Source organism: Rhinolophus hipposideros (assembly GCF_964194185.1).
Source record: "Rhinolophus hipposideros genome assembly, chromosome: 16".
Classification (NCBI taxonomy): domain Eukaryota; kingdom Metazoa; phylum Chordata; class Mammalia; order Chiroptera; family Rhinolophidae; genus Rhinolophus; species Rhinolophus hipposideros.
The window spans coordinates 10,935,775-10,953,029 of record NC_138062.1 but is presented as its reverse complement, the minus strand read 5'-3'; positions in this window follow the sequence as shown (position 1 = coordinate 10,953,029).

The following is a 17,255-nucleotide window of genomic DNA, read 5'->3' as shown; positions in this document are numbered from 1 at the left end:
TTCAATCATGATGACTGATGACTAACCTTGAAACAAAATCATTCACAGCCCTTCCACATTTTCTCGGCCATGTACTTAGAATAAAACCTTTAAGTTGTCCGTTCGTTGGAGTGCATAGTTATAAAATGGTAGTTATTTTTTTTTTTTAATTTGGATAGAAGAAAGTTTTGATAAATAACATCTGAAAAACCTACAGCTAATGTCATATTTAATGGGGAGAAACTAAACACTTTCTTTCTAAGATGGGACACAAGACAAGATTGTTTCCTCTCACCACTAATACTCAACACCACAGCAGAAGTCCTGGCTAATGCAAAATTTTGATAAAAGACACACATATTGGGAAAGAAAAAGTAAAACTGTCTCTGCTCATGTATAATGCGATTTCTCTGTGGAAATCTGGAGTGATCAACAGAAATCTACAACCTTGTTTCCCCGAAAATAAGACCTAGCTGGACCATCAGCTCTAAATGCGTCTTTTGGAGCAAAAATTAATATAAGACCTAATTTATATTATATTATTATATTATATTATATTATATTATATTATATTATATTATATTATATTATATTATATTATATTATACTCGGGCCTATATTATTTTATATAAGACCCTGCCTTATATTATAGTAAAATAAGATCGGGTCTTTTACTAATTTTTGCTCCAAAAGATGCATTAGAGCTGATGGTCCAGTTAAGTCTTATTTTCAGGAAAACATGGAAAAATGCTTAGGACTACTAAGTGCATATAGCAAGATTGTAGCATACAAGGTTAGTTTTGAAAAGTCAACTGCTTTCTCTTATAATAGCAATGAAAAATTTGAATTTGAAATTCAAAATGCAACATCATTTACATTACCATAAATATTAAATAACTAAGTAAACAATCTACAAAAACATAGAAGGTCTATATAAGAAAAACTGCAAAACGCTGATGAAATAAATTGAAGATCTCAATAAATGGAGGGATATTCTATGATCATGGATACAAACAGTCAATCTCGCTTAAGATGTGAAATCTTCCCAACTTGATCTATAGATTTCATACAATTCTATACACAATCATAGCAAGTAATTTTATAGATGTCAACAATCTGGTTCTAAGGTTTATATGAAAAGGCTAAAGATGCAACATATCTAACACGATACTGAAATAACAAGAAAAAAGTCAGAGAACTGACAAGACCAAGTTTCAAGACTAACAGCAAAGCTACAATAATGAACACAGTGTGGTATTGAGAAAGAATTGACAAATAGATCAATGGAATACAATGGAGAGCCCAGATACAGACTCACAAAAATAAAGTCAATTTATCTTTGACAAACGAACAAAGGTAATTCAATGGGGAAGTCTTTCCAGCATACAATGCTGGAACAACTGAACATCCACATGCAAAAATAAATAAGTAAATTAATAATAATAATAATAATAATAATAATATGTGTGTAGAATTTACATATTTAACAAAATTATCTCCAAATGAATAATAGACCTAAAATATAAAATGGTAAGCTATAAAACTTCTAGGAAATCATAAAAGACAATCTAAGTGATTTGGGTTTTGCAATACTTTTCGATGTACAATAACACTGTCCATGGATGGGATAATTGACAAGTTGAACATAATTAAAGCAAAAATGTCTGCTCTGCAAAATGCAAAAATACTGGTAAGAAAATTAAAAGACAAGTCATAGACTACCAGGAAAAACTATTTGCATATTATGTATCTGATAAAAGAAGGTTGTCTAAAATATACAATGAGCACTTAAAACTTAATAATGGCACACACAGAAACAATAAGTGGGCAAGAGATCTGGACGAAAACCTCAGCAAAGAGGATACACAGACACCAAATATGCATAGGAAAAGAAGCTCATTTTAATTAATATGTCATTAGGGAATTATAAATGGAAGCTACAATGAAGCATCACTACCCTGCAAATGGCTAACTTCCAAAAATGAACAACACCAAATGCTGGCAAGGATGTGGAGCAGCAGGGAATTTTGTTTATTGCTGGTGGAATGCAAACAGTACAGGGACTTTGGAAGACAGTTTGGTAGTTTCTTACAAAGCTAAACATAGTCTTACCAGATGACTCAGTAATTGTGCTATGATTTAGCTGAAAATTCATAGCATATTGCTGAGTGAAACAAGACTGAAACAGCTGCGTGATTTCAAGCATGTGATGTCTGGACTAGCAAGACTGCAGGGGTAAACGACAAGTACCTGCCAGTGATTCAGGGTTTGCGAGAGGATAAATGACCGGTGTGTGGTAATGGATTCGAATTGGGACATCAGTAAACACTCATTTTTAACTTGACGTTATTAGTTGGTTCCAAAAACCTATTCGTAGATATGCATGTTTATACAAATCTTCTGTCTATACACACATATTCCTTTATTCTCTCAGCTGAGAGGCCCTGAAGGAATGACACCCCAGAAGCAATAGACCTGAAGCCCAGATCTTGACTTGTAATGCCATTATTTATTAAAAAGAGCTAATGCACTTTTGGGAAACATTAATTTTAAGACTGAGATAGGAAATACACAAGATAAGCCTAGAGCATGTCGTAGTGCCAGAAACTAAGGAAGTGCTCAGAACATGCATACACACACACAAACACACACTAAGTGTATGTTAAAGAGGCACAGACTCCAACTGAAAGAGTATATAATAGCTGAAGTGAGAAGGATTTGAGAAACAAAATAAAGTATGTGTATTATTAGATTATATCCAAAAGTGTAAAATAAATATCCATGTGCTGATTCTTATATAAATAATTTATAAAGTTAGTAAGTAGGGCAGAAAAGGAACTCTCCCATGCAGAAGAATTTCAGATTAAGTTTGTAGATACTCCACCCTAATTGAAGGAGAGCACAGCTCCCCACTCAGTAGGTGTGGACTGCACACATAACTGTCTTCCAAAGAGTACAGCATACTCTTTGGAAAGAGTCACTTTACAGTGGAAAGTCCTGGCAAACACGACTTTCTTAATCTTCAGGTGATTAAGAAACAAGTAGATAGTATGTGCCCTTAATACGATGTGATGAAAATGACACTTTATCTTTGTGGTCTTCCTTTCAACAACTCATAATCTCAGTCTCATCATGAGGAAAAACACCAAGAAAACTCCAATAGAAAGTCATCGTACAACATACCTGACTAATACTCCTCAACTCTGTTAAGGCCAGACAAGACAATTCTGAGAAACTGTTACAGTCAAGAGAGCCTAAGGACAGGACAACTGATGGTATGTGGCATGTTAGGTGGGATCCTGGAACCAAAAAACATATGCATTAGCTAAAACATAAGAAAAAATAAATGATGGGTTTGACTTAACAATAATGTACCAACAGTTATTAAATAATTATAGTAAATGTACCATACTAATGTAAGAGGTTAATAATACAGGAAATTGAGGGGATCAAGGGGTGTATATGGGAACTCTCTGCACTAACTCATTACATTTTCGGTTAATCAAATACTGAGCTAAAAAAATAAATGTACTAATAAAAAATCACTCCCATATTTCACCACCCCCACACAAGTACAGCTTCTTTCTTCCTAAACCTTAATTTACTGCATAGTGCATAAAGATACATTGGGAGCAACATTTTGGGAAACAATGTGCCCAATACTCAACTTTAAAGTTTGTATAACAGGCAGCTTCTTGGCTCCACACAGGGAAGGTAAAATCTATTATAGGTGAAATTGATATATGACAGCTGGTTTGGTGCTGAACCACACAGCAGAAGGAGAATGGAGTTAATAAACTCATAGGTAGAAGTGATCCTGGGACTGTAAAACTCCAGGAATGGTAAGAAATCTTGGGACAGCATTAAGCTTTTCAATGTCTGTAGAATGGATATTTATTCCATTTATAAATATAAGGGTCAATAGAATCTCAGCAGACATATACTGATGTGCCAGAAAAATGAGAGAAACCAAAATAATGAACCAGGATTCCTTTGAACAAAGATTGCTTCCCTTTTTCTTCATTAAAATTTTCAAGAGTCCACTTTTAGCTTTTCACATATTTTAACGAAATCAAAATTAAAGAATATTAAAATATGATAGTAATAAAAAATGTATATTTGAATAAGTTATATTTGAATATACAGATATTTGACTTTAAAGTTAATAAATGTGAAAGTATGAATGTCAGTTGTTTATATAATTTAGATAACTTTAAGTGCTTTACAGTTATCATATTATTGTAGAACCAGAAAAATTAACTGATTTTTCAAAAAGTCATATATATATATATACATATTTTAACAAAAGTGAGCTATCACAAAGTTTTAAATCCTACAACCTTCATATTCTTATAATGTTCTATTCTTACTGTGCCAAAAAAGTGTAATGAGATGGAAAAACGGTAATGCAGTATAATATATATCCTTACCAGTATTGCAGTGAATTCAGAAAGGTACTAAAAAATCAATTAATTTTTACAGTCATTTTAAGATTTCAATTTTAAATGATTATTTTCAGAACTATGTGTAAATGTAATAAAAACACAATGTAAAAAAGCAGATGGTCTCTTTTACAACATATTATAGACATATAGACTCAATATAATTTTACTAATATTCACATAACAAAACCCTATGTAACTATCGGAAATCGCAATATAGTCTAACTAGAGACACACAAAAGTACCTATGCCTCAAACAATTAATTCTAAAATTACATTTCTTATCTATATTTAATTGTTTGAGCCAATACATCACAGATACACAGTTCAATTATCACATCCAGGATTCCGAATAGAATGCAGGTGAGATGATTTTTTTTTTTTGGGGGGTCAAAATAATTATTATCTTCAGGCATTCATTAGTGCAAGAACTAAGAAATGAAAAATCCCATAGATTTGTCATCCAACCAAATATTAACGAATGCATTTTATTTCTGTGGGTATAAGAACCCGATTTATATTATTTTAGTAAATACTGAAGAAAATAAATAAAATGAAAACATTACAGTGTGTCTACATTGTACAATTTATAACACATTTCCCATGTATCTCAAGAGGACTCTCCAGAAGTTCATAATTTTTAAACACCTTTGAATTGATAATCTTAGCTGCCAGGAACTTGTGCAAAACAAGTCATCAAGATTAGGGAGATTTTTGTTCTTTTGAGGCAATATTCTCTTCAAAGTTACAGTGGCAGGATAATCTATACTGATGTTGATGCTCTTCTTACATGGCCTATTCTCTGAAAGAACATGTACAAAAGCGTCATACGTGTCCAACCTTGATATCTTCCACAAAGTTTGTGACTTCTCTGCAGTTGTATTTATTATAATATCCATGTGATATACTCATATATCTTTGTAAATATTTTCTCCTAGTCTGTGGCTTGGTTTCATTCTCTTGACATTGTCTTTTGCACAGTAGTTTTCATTTTTAATGAAGTCCAGCTTATCAATCATTTCTTTTATGGATTGTGCTGGTGGTGTTGTATCTTGGGCCTCAACTTATGTAAGGTCAGTTTTTTTGTTTGTTTTTCTTTATGTTATCTTCTAGAATTTTCAGAATTTCATTTTTTACATTTGGTCTATGATCCATTTTGAAGTAATTTTTGTGAAGGGTATAAGGTCTTTGTCTAAATTCTTTTTCTTTTCTTTTTTTTTGCATGTGGATAAACAGTTTTTTAAAGCACTATTTGTTGAAAGGACTGTCTGCTCGATTATAATGCTTTTGCTTCCAGGTCAAATTCCAGTTAGCTATACTTATTTTGCTTAATTTCTGGGTTTCTATCCTGTTACACTGATTTATTTGTTTATTATTTTGCCAATGCCTCATTGTTTTGATTATTGTAGCTAGCTTTAGTATAAGTCTTAAAGTTGGGTAACAGATTTTGTGAAACTAATTCCTTTACATGTTGCATGATTCTATATGAATTTGTATTATGTTCTATTGTGGAGCAAGAAATTATCAAAAACTCAGCACTATGAAAAAAATATCTATTTATCATCTCACAATTTTATAGGTCAGAAATCTAGGAGGCTCAGATGAGTTCTCTGCTTAGGGTCTTACAAGGCAGAAGTCATGCTGTTGGCTGAGGGGGCTCTTTTTTGGGGGGAAAATTATCTTCACAGCTTCACATTCATGTGGTTGCCAGGATATAGTTCCTGGTGTCTGCATATCTTTGAGTCCTTGCTGTCTGTCAGGTGGGGCTAGGCCACTACTCCTAGAGGCTGCTGCCGTTCCCTTTCATGTAGCCTGTCCAGTTCACGGCCAACAATGGCATCTCTTGCTCATTGAACCCTTCCCATCCTTGAATCTTTGGCTCCAGTTCACATAGATTTCAATTTCTTGTGTCTAGAGTAAGGACGACAAAACTCCTTTGGTGCTGATGTACATGATAAACATATCACACATTTAGAAACATTCCTCTTGGCCTCTGTGTGCTCACGTGCATACACTCCCCCCCACACACATATTTGTTCAACATGAACACATACATTAAGTCACGTCAAGTGATGACCTTATCTCGATTCTTATGAAATTATAGTTTTATCCTACATATTGTATTTTGCCAATTGCCTGTGCCAGGTATATGGGATGCTAGCTCTGATCCCGAAAGCAGGGCATAAGCCACACACTTATTATTAATTCCTCTCCAGCTTCCAGTATTCTTCCATCAGGCCTGGTACTATCAGTGTTCATGCAGCCTTGTATTCAAAGAATAGATGACACTGGGAATTGAAGATAAATCTGAATGTAACTTCACGAAAGGCTTATGTGCTTCACAAAGAAGTTTAGACTTCAACCCACAGAGAAAATTCAGCATGTTTCTAGAAACATAATAATTCAACTGCAGTTAATAGAGCAGAAGCCATTTTCCATGAGCCTGATAGAGAGGATTTTGGATGTAAGTAATGCTTTAGAAAAAGCCAGGGGACCAGAGGTCAGGGAAGTTGGTGCTGCAGGTTAGGAAGCTGCCCAAAAGAGCCAGCTTAAAAATAAAAATCCCCTTTTGCTGTAGTAGTGGGTGTTCTCAGAACTTGTTACAACTCCTGCAATTGTCATGACTACAAGTGAAGCTCCAATAACTCCTTCTGCAGCAGCTGTAAGCGGGCATTTTGTGAGTGCTCACCAGTGAAGCATGCTAAATTTCACCATACCTGACCATGATTCTGGGAACTGATGCCGCTATAATATGAGCTCCTGGCCCTCCTTCTCACCTCGTTTTTAGGCATCATAGACAACGTTGTTGGTTTCCTTATTCCCTCCTTAACTATTTTAAATGGCTTCTCCATTTTTTTCCTTTAATTGACCAATGGTAGCATTCGATCTCCCCATCCCTCACCCTCCCCAGGACCTTGACTGATGGCCTTACACTTTCATCCAATGGTTGACATTATTTTTGAACATAAGAAGTGCTCTATTAGTATTCATGGGAATCATAAAATGCATCTTACTATTTATAGTATTAATTGAGAAGGTCCAATTAACCTTGTGGAGGCCAAAATATAATCATCTTAACTAAGAAAATTACACATCGCCTCTATATAAGTGTAGTTCTGAAACGTCTATAGTGTTTTGTTTTGTTTTTCAATAATAAACCCTCAAGAGCACTCTTTGCATATTCCTGATCAATAATAAAGATATATGAAATCTAATTTCTAAAAATGACCTTGAATAAAAATTTCAAAAGTGCTAAATACCTCCTTCTATTTTTCAATGATTTTATAGTATAATGCTTTTGATAAACTAGAAAAAAAATGTTTGAAAACAGTTACAGAAAATTTAGATATTAGTGTATTTTGCATTTTTGATACATAGAATGGCCTCTGATATTGTAAGAATTTACTTCTGTCTTTGTTTTAAAAATAAAATAGTGGTATGCTACTAATAGTGACATAACAGTGATATGCTTTTATTATAAACATATAATAGTGAGAAGCATTGGAGGTAAATTTCATGAGTTTAGATTTCTATATTTGCTTTTTGCTTTTTATGTAGCTAGAATGGATGAAAAACAAGAAACAGACACCTAAAAAAAACAAATCACCTTTCCTTTTTCCTAATGTGTACATAATATTAAGAGAATCAAAGACATGTATAACTAGAGCTGTTCATTGCCCTATGTTCATTGGATAGGTAACCATTTTAAAACATGTTAGCTATAATCTGACATAAATTTGCACCAATCATGAAAGTCTCTAATTCCAATATCAGTTAGAAAGGAAGTTACTACTAAGACCTAAGAAAAGAACCACAATTAACCCACACTTAACTACATTATGGCAGCTTTGAAAGACGGTTGATTTTATTAGTCTCCTATGACTGCTGTAACAAATTGCCATCAATTTGATGGCCAAAATGAAAGAAATGTGTTTTATCCCAATTTTGGAGGCCAGAAATTTGAAATCAGTATAATTGAGCTGAAGTCAAAATGTCTACTAGGCCATGCCCTCTTGTGGCCCTAGTAGACAATCTGTTTCTTGACTCTTTTAGCTTCTATTGGCTGCCATCATTCCTTAGTGCATTACTCCAATCTTCAAGGCTAGCTAGCATCTTCAAATCTCTGTCTTCTTCTACGTATCACCTCATCCTTTGTGTACAAAATCTTCCTCTGACTTCCACTTGTAAGGATACACATGATTACATGTAAGGGCTGCCCAATTAATCCTAGATAATCTTCCCGTATCAGAATCCTTAAATTAGTCACATCTGCAAAGTGATTTTTTTGTTTGTTTTTTAACCATATAAAGTAGCTTTCACGAGTTCCAGGGATTAGGATGCAGACATATCTTTTTTGTTCATTATATAGCTTACGGTCTCATTCTTTTGTCTTTGAATTCTTTTTTTTTTTTTTTATTAATTAATTTATTTATTAGTTTCAGGTGTACAAAACAAGGTAATACTTAGACGTTCATCATATATTGTCTTTGAATTCTGAGTGTCCAGCAGGGGTCCTAACAAATTGCTGGGGTTTAACGAGTATTTTTTTATTAAAAAAATGAATGAATTGATTTAATGATTGTTACTAAGAATTTCAACTATTTAAATAAAATACTTTGACATTTTGATTTATGAACTTGTTTATTCTTTAACATTTATATTAAACTACGTAATGTATTCTTCTGGAAGACCACAGATTAAAAACAAGTCATAGAATTCAATGCAGGTTTTCAGTTTTCAAAAAAATAGCTATAAGCAGTAGTAATTTAAAACATCCTCTTTTTAGAAAATAAGATATTGTGCTAAGCATGTTTTTTTTTCCTATAGTATTTTGTATTCAGTTTACATTTTGATGCACTCTATTTTTGGTTATGTGTTTTATTTTCAGCCATTTAAAAATTTATACATACATACATATATATATATATATATATATGTGTATAAATTTTGCAATTTTGAAATGCAATACAATCAAAGAGATCAACTTATCTTGATGTGCTAAACATTTTTGCAGAGTTCTCTGACGAACCTATACCCAATTTATGTTAAATATGTGTGAAGTCTCTTTCTTGCTACATAATTTTAAATTATTTCATAATAATTTTAACAAACACTGTCAATTTTGGAATAATCATCTTGTATTAATCTTCAATTTTTAAAAATACTGATTATTTTTCTAAGCTACATTTGAAAGCTCAATTTTCCTATTTATATATTACTTATATAATTTTTACATTTTAAAACACTGATGCTAAATGTTTTTTACATGTACACACAAATGCAAAATTATATGAAAATCATCTGGTATAGTGCTGAATTCAACAAACATTAGTTTTCTTTTCTGCTTCCTTTGTTAGCTAATTAAGTGTATAAGAACTGAGTTCCTAAACTTGTCATAATAAGTATATTAGAATAAAACATTTCATTGAAAAGTTTAAATGTTACTGAAATATTTAAATACAACTCTCCTGAAATATTTAACAATCAGATTATTTTAATCAAAATACACTCCACTCTTAGTATATGAAATCTTTACCTTTTAATGCAGAAGTATGTGTGTGTGTGTACAGGGAGGTTATTGAAAAAATGGTTTTTGTCTCTCTATTTTTTGCCCCCAATTCCCTGGGCTGAGCTGAAGCCCAGTACTCTTCCTGACTTTCTGTGTCATCCACTATTAGGATCTAGAAAGACTCTTGACATTCATGATTGTATTATTGTGGCATGCCCTCCACGTCCTGAGGCATGGTTGAGATGGAAAAACAGGACTCACGAACCACTTGTACTTTCTAAATCAACTGTTTAGTAAAATGAACAAATATTAGAAAATAAAAATAAATTAAAATAAATTACATTAAATGTAATCTTCACAAAGGCATATGCAATATTATTGTACACAAGGGGTTCACATATCCAGGTCCTTTACAATATATCAAAGTCAGATATATTGCAAATATATAGAAGTTTTATCATAGTACAAATAATGGAAAATGGCCACGTGGCTAACTTATTATACCTGCCTTAATATCATTTATTGGGATATATTTAAAATAACAGTTCATCATTGCCCCATCACATGGGGCATAGAACCCATAAAACATGCAAACTCGATGCCATCATGCAGGAGAGGTTCATTGCACGTAGACGATAGGATTTGAAGTTGTATGATTGAGGAATCACTGGGCTTTCACTAAGTATAACTGGAGACTTATATAAAATAGTAATAAAATATTCTGAAACACTTGTTCTTGTCAGCTTGATGCCCATGGCAGGTTACTGGGTGACTTAAGGACAGGTCTTGAAGTGACCAGTATTGTGATCTTAAGAACTAAAACTTAGCTGGATACCATGGCATTTGCAGGGAGCTAACACCTTTTCTGTTAGGCCAACATAGGTTCATCAGTTTTAGATGAAATGAACAATACCTCATATCAATATCCAGAAATATAATAGGATAATAACAACTCTGAAAAAAAGAGTGAGGAAAAAAACAAAAACAAAAAAACTGTCAGTAGGTCCAAACTTGGATTTAATATAGAGGAACGTGGTTAGATGGAGTGGGGAGTTCTAAAAGTGTATATAAGTGAAGATGTAATAGGCATTAGGAAATTATATCGACGTAGACATGAAACATAACAAAAACAAACTGATATAGGACAAATAATACATTAAACAACATAAGAATGTGTACAACTCACTGCTAATGATAAATATATAGTTAAAATAAAATTATCTAGTATTACGATGGTGTTGAATTACTTACAACTTACACTTACCCTGTTTCCCCAAAAATAAGACCTAGCCAAACAATCAGCTCTAATGTGTCTTTTGGAGCAAAAAATTAATATAAGGTCCAGTATTATACATTATATATTATATTATATTATATTATATTATATTATATTATATTATATTATATTATATTATATTACTCTGTCTTATAGCAAAATAAGACCAAGTCTTATATTAATTTTTGTTCCAAAAGAAGCATTAAAGCTGATTTTCTGGCAGGGTCTTATTTTCAAGGAAACACGGTACCACTCTAGTTTAAGTAAAAAGTTTTAAAAAACTAATGTACAAAAAATAACCATAACTAAAATATTATCATTGGATATACAATATTCGAGATAGACTGTAATATATATAATCTAAAATGTGAGAGAATGATAAGTAACCGTATAGAGTTTCTGTATGCTATCAAAGGTAAGCTGATGCCAGCTTACAGTAGAATGTCATAAATATAAAATATTTTATGTAAGTTTTGTGGTAACCACAAAAGAAAAGCTTACAGTAGATATACAAAAGTTTATGATGATGGAGTCAAAGTAGTTCACAGACCCACGAGTGAACCCAACAAAGATTAGCTGAGCAAAGCCCATGTGAGTAGAATCATTCTACTGAGGCAGGGCCAAATTGCCAACCCCATAAAATTGTGAACTGAAATAATAGATATTGTGGTATGCTGATAATTTGGGATGGTTCACTACATTTCAAAGTTACAGATACAAAACCCAAGTAAATATTAGCAAGATCTGTACAAAGAAAACTATAAAACATGATTGAGAGAAATTAAAGACCTAAATAAATTGAGGTATATGTGTATATACTAAGGTCATGTAATGGTGTGAATGATCCATAAATGATCTATAAATTTGATACATTTCCAAACACAATGCTACCAGGATTTTGAATAGAAAATGAAAAATTGATTATATAATATGTATGGCAACACAAATGGTTAAGAATCGCCAAGACATTCTTGAAAGCAAGGAAACAAACAAAGAAGATCAGAATTAGTGAACCTACTCAAATTCAATCAGTTTTCAACATTGATTATAAAGTAATTAGGAGAAACACAGTAATTAGGACAGTGTTAGATTGGCATAAAGAAAGACAAATGAAGTATTACAGCAGAATAAATAATCTAGAACTACACTTGCACGTAGATAGTCACTTGATTTATAGCAATGTTTACATTTGTGAAGGATTATTTTTCAATACATGGTGACACCAAGTAGATATTGACATGGAAGAAAAGTATGCATAACCCCATCCAATACTATACTCAAAATAGTCATACTCAATCTAAATATGAAAAATTAATCAATGAAAAGTATAAAGTAAATGTGAGAACGCAATGCGTGTAAGAACAATGCGTGTAAAATCAATGCCTAGATAAATTATTTGCAATACATACAAAATTGCAAATTTCTCACATTCAAAATATATAAATCTATAAATACATATACAAATTAGTAATGAGAAAGAGAGATGGTCTAATTGAAAATTAGACAATGGAACTTCACAAGGAGATATTCAGATAGTCAATAAAAACACAAATAGGTATAGTACCTTAATGTTCACTAAGAAAAATGTGAAATAAGTACTATGCACCCATCAGAATGGCTAATAGGAGAACAGTTGTCAATTACGTGTTTTGGTTACATGCTGGAACAACTGAAACTCTCATGCATGGTTTGTAGGTGTGTAAAATGGGATAGCTACTTAGAAAAACGGGCAGATCTATTAAAACTGATCAAATAATTTCTGATGGCCCAACAATCCCACTCAATATTTACTCTATCTGCAGTCGTAGTTTTATGAAAACACATGTATAAGAGCATCCATTCATGTTTTCTTTCTAATACGGTATACTTGCAAGCAAAATAAATTGTGGTACATGTATTCAATTAAATATTACATGATGATGAAAATAAATGAATTTCTGTTCCATGGAATAGGGATGAATCCCCTATATTTAATATTTAGAACTCAATACAGAAAAGCATACATTCATACATATATACTTATATTCATATACTATACTGTTATTTAATTAAAGTTCATAAAAACGTGAGTTACTGAAGATTATTTCATTGACATGCATTTAGCTCACAGAAAATTAATACATTTATTTCACTAGGGCTAATTTATAGACAACATTGCCTTTAATTATTGCTTAAAGATTTTTTTTCCCCAACACAATATTAAGAGTATGTGAGAATTGAGAGAAATCTGAAACATAGAAAAATTAAATTGTACTTGAAGCTATGTCTGATAATTGGAATAACTCAAACAACGTTAGATTAAACTTTTCCCCCTATTGTCTCAGATTATACAGTGTAAATATTAATTGCATCCACAACATAAAATAAAGGTTGTTTGCCAGATTTTGATTTCTTATTAGTTTTATATCAGCATTACCAATGTGTTGAATGTAAAAATAAGTAAGAGTATTTAATTTCACCAATGATATTTCTAAATTCTGAGATGATATTTGGGTACTGCTCATTTTGTTTTGTTTTGTTTTTCACTTCTCTACACTGCTTACATTTACCTTGCTCTAACTTACCTTTAGCAGCTGCTAATATAATCCACGTACATCTGTCTTATGAACATCATCAGCCTGTTGAGCTGGGTCACAGCTAACATGACATCAGTGCTGATGGATTGACTGCATTTCACTACCTCAATGATGTCGATCATGTCTTGCAATATGATGTAAAGTCTGGTTCACAGATTACACAGGATGAGACTACAGAAAACTGGATGGGTGTCAGTGGCAAGTTCAAATATCAAAGTCATAAAGGGGAGGGACAGCACCGTTACTCTCAAGACCTGGAAGTTGATGACACAGACTTGAAAATTATTTGTTCATGTATTTTTCTAAACTTGGAGAACAATTTTATTTCAAAGATGGTACTTCACCAAATTGTACTAATATATGTATGTGTATATATGTATATATGCATGTGTGTATATATTATATATATGTAATATATATATATAATATAGATTTTATATGTCTCAAAGTCCCATATATATTATATATTACATATATTACATATATATATGTAATAGATAAAGAATAGAATACATATATATGTAATAGAAAAAGAAAAAATATATATATACATACATATATATACATATATATATACATATATACATATATATAATATCATAGCTAAAACAAATATCTGCTGTTTATGTACCACGGGACTTTGAGATATATTATCATGGGACTTTGAGATATATCTATATAAATATACCTTGAATTCCCATGGTACATAAACAGCAGATATTTATTTTAGCTATGATATTATTATTTTGAAGGTCAGTCCATTTATACAAAACTTTCTTTTAAGATGTACATTAAAAAATATAGCTGAGGTGACTTCTTTATCACTATGCATTCTAATATGAATTCGACTATTGCCTCTTTCCCACTGAGTTTGAAAAGAATAGTCTTTTGTTATGATAAAATGCTCTCAATTCTGTGTATAAAAGGATGGTACAATTTTATGGCAATGCAATTTATGTTAACAACATAGACAAGCCTGTAACTGCTCTCCCATTAACATTGTTGTTTTACTCTGCTCACCATTTTCTAAAAAGTCCACCTTTAACATTAGCATATTTCATACTTGTCTTCAAACAAAATGTGTCTCTTTTCATAAAATTTCACTTATGTCAGTTGAGCTGTTTTTTGGGTAAGGAAATGGGGAGAAAAAAGTCATTTTCATTTTCCCCTAAAGGCATTTTATTCATGAGTAAAGTCTAAATGGCAAAAATCTTATTTCTTCTACAAGTTTGTTCATGAAGATTAATCTTACTCCAGTTATAAGAAATAGCATGTGGTGGTGAAAGTGCTGGCTAATTTACTCCAAGATAAAAATGTCCAATGAAGCAAAGCAGTTTTGTTTCCCCCTTAATGTAAATAATTCAAAAAGTCACATATAAAACAAATTAACTACAACACTGTAAAATAATTTTGCATTGTCTATGATATTCATGGAATATTAAAAATACAATAGATTTAGAAAATATGTATAACAGATTTAGAAAATCATATATGTGTATATATATATATACATATGTATATATGGATATATACATATGTATATATGTATATATGTGTGTGTGTATATATATGTATATATATATATATATATATATATATATATATATATATATACACTCATATATACACAACCAGTGAGCACAGAAAGAAAATGAATTGAATTGTTTTAAAAGTGATAGAATTTAACATATAATTAAATGAGACAATTGATAGGTGATTGGGTGAATGAAATATATTCAGTGACTAAGATGACCTTAACATTACCCCCTCAAGTCGCCTAAACTTCAGATAAGTTTCTTTCTGACTATAAGCGCCTTACCTCCCTTTTCTTAGAGCATGTACTTTAGATGACTTGTCAATTACAATTTTTTCTCTGCCCCCATTTGAAATGTGTATAAATCTCCTCTTGCCAGATTTAGAACCCAAGAGCTACCTTTCTTAAGGACTTCAGAGCTATCCCTTTGGAATGTGATAAACAAGAAAAATAGAGTTTTTATCTCACATTCTCTGTGAAAGGTATGAGCCTAACTTCCCCAGGTGCCAAGTAGCAAAAACATATGTCCTAATCATAGTCAGAAGAATTTGCAAACTCAGGAATAACTCAAAGTGTTCGATATATCCCATGAACATCTCCCCCTCCATGACATGTCCGGTAGTTTTCTACTAGCTTCCCCAGCCCTTAAAAAACAAAACAAAACAACAACAAAAACTCTACTGACAATTGTTTCAGTGGAAGTGAGTTAAATCTCTCTCCTTTATGGCAAGAGTCTTGAATAAAGTCTTCCTTCCCCATTCAACTGTGGTAAAAATTTATTTGATTCATCTCCTATACAGGAGATTCAAAGAGAAGCAGTATTTTTTTTCTTTCTATGGTAGTAAGTGGGTTATTTGATATTATATTTGATATAATGATATAATAATACATATAATGATATAGCATATATAATGATATATATATATATATATATGATATTATTTGATATAGTAAGTGGGTATATGTTATTTGATATAACAAATACCCAAATAAAAAAAATTATCCATTCAGTTAGTGAGAGCTTTTGGCAGATTTATTGCAAAACTTCCCAAAATGATTTATCCTGATATCAGTGTCCTTCCCAATGCGAATTTGCAACTTCCTCTCTCATGAAGAAAAGTAAATATTCTCTGACTCTGGGCTTGCCCTTTTATTTGTTTTTTTTTTTTTTTTTCCCCAATGGAATACAGTAGAAATGATCGTTTTGAAATTCTGAGCCTAGGCCTCAGGAGACATTCACGTTATCTAGGAACCATGATACTACCATGGGAACGAGCCTGAACTAGTCTGGTGAAAGATGTGGTCTCATGTGGAAGACAGCCATCTTCCCTACTTTTGGTTTCCTAAACAGACTAGAACTGGTATTTTCCAGACAAGTGAGAAAGACCAGCCGAGACAAACACAGTCCAAGTGTGTTGTTGTTGTTGTTTTTTAACTTGAAATATTAGTCTTGCATTTTGTAAAACTGAGTATGAAATAAATGTTACCTTGGTATATGCATCATATCTTATATGGATAGAGTAATATAGAATTATATGCTATGACACAACCTTAAATATTACCTGATATTTGCATTTTAAACAGCTTTTAATTTCATTTAAAGATTCAAAGTACAGCAGTTATAATTTCTCCCTCATAAGTAAAAACCAACAAAAAGCCCCTCACCAAATTAAAAGATTTAATCTGCTCAGTTATTAAGGATACTATGATGAAAACAATAGTGGTTCTTAGACATTGTAATTTTTTTAAGGAAAAAAAAAATGAGTTACTACCTATTTATATAAATAATCATTTGAAAACTAAATATTGCCTATTATTTTAAAATATTTTCTCCCAAATGTCTTGTTTTTGAAAATGAGCAACAAAATCACTAACAAAGCAAGTGAAGATGCCATATTGTAGTCCTCATCCATGAAAAACTCACTATAGCCAAAGGAGA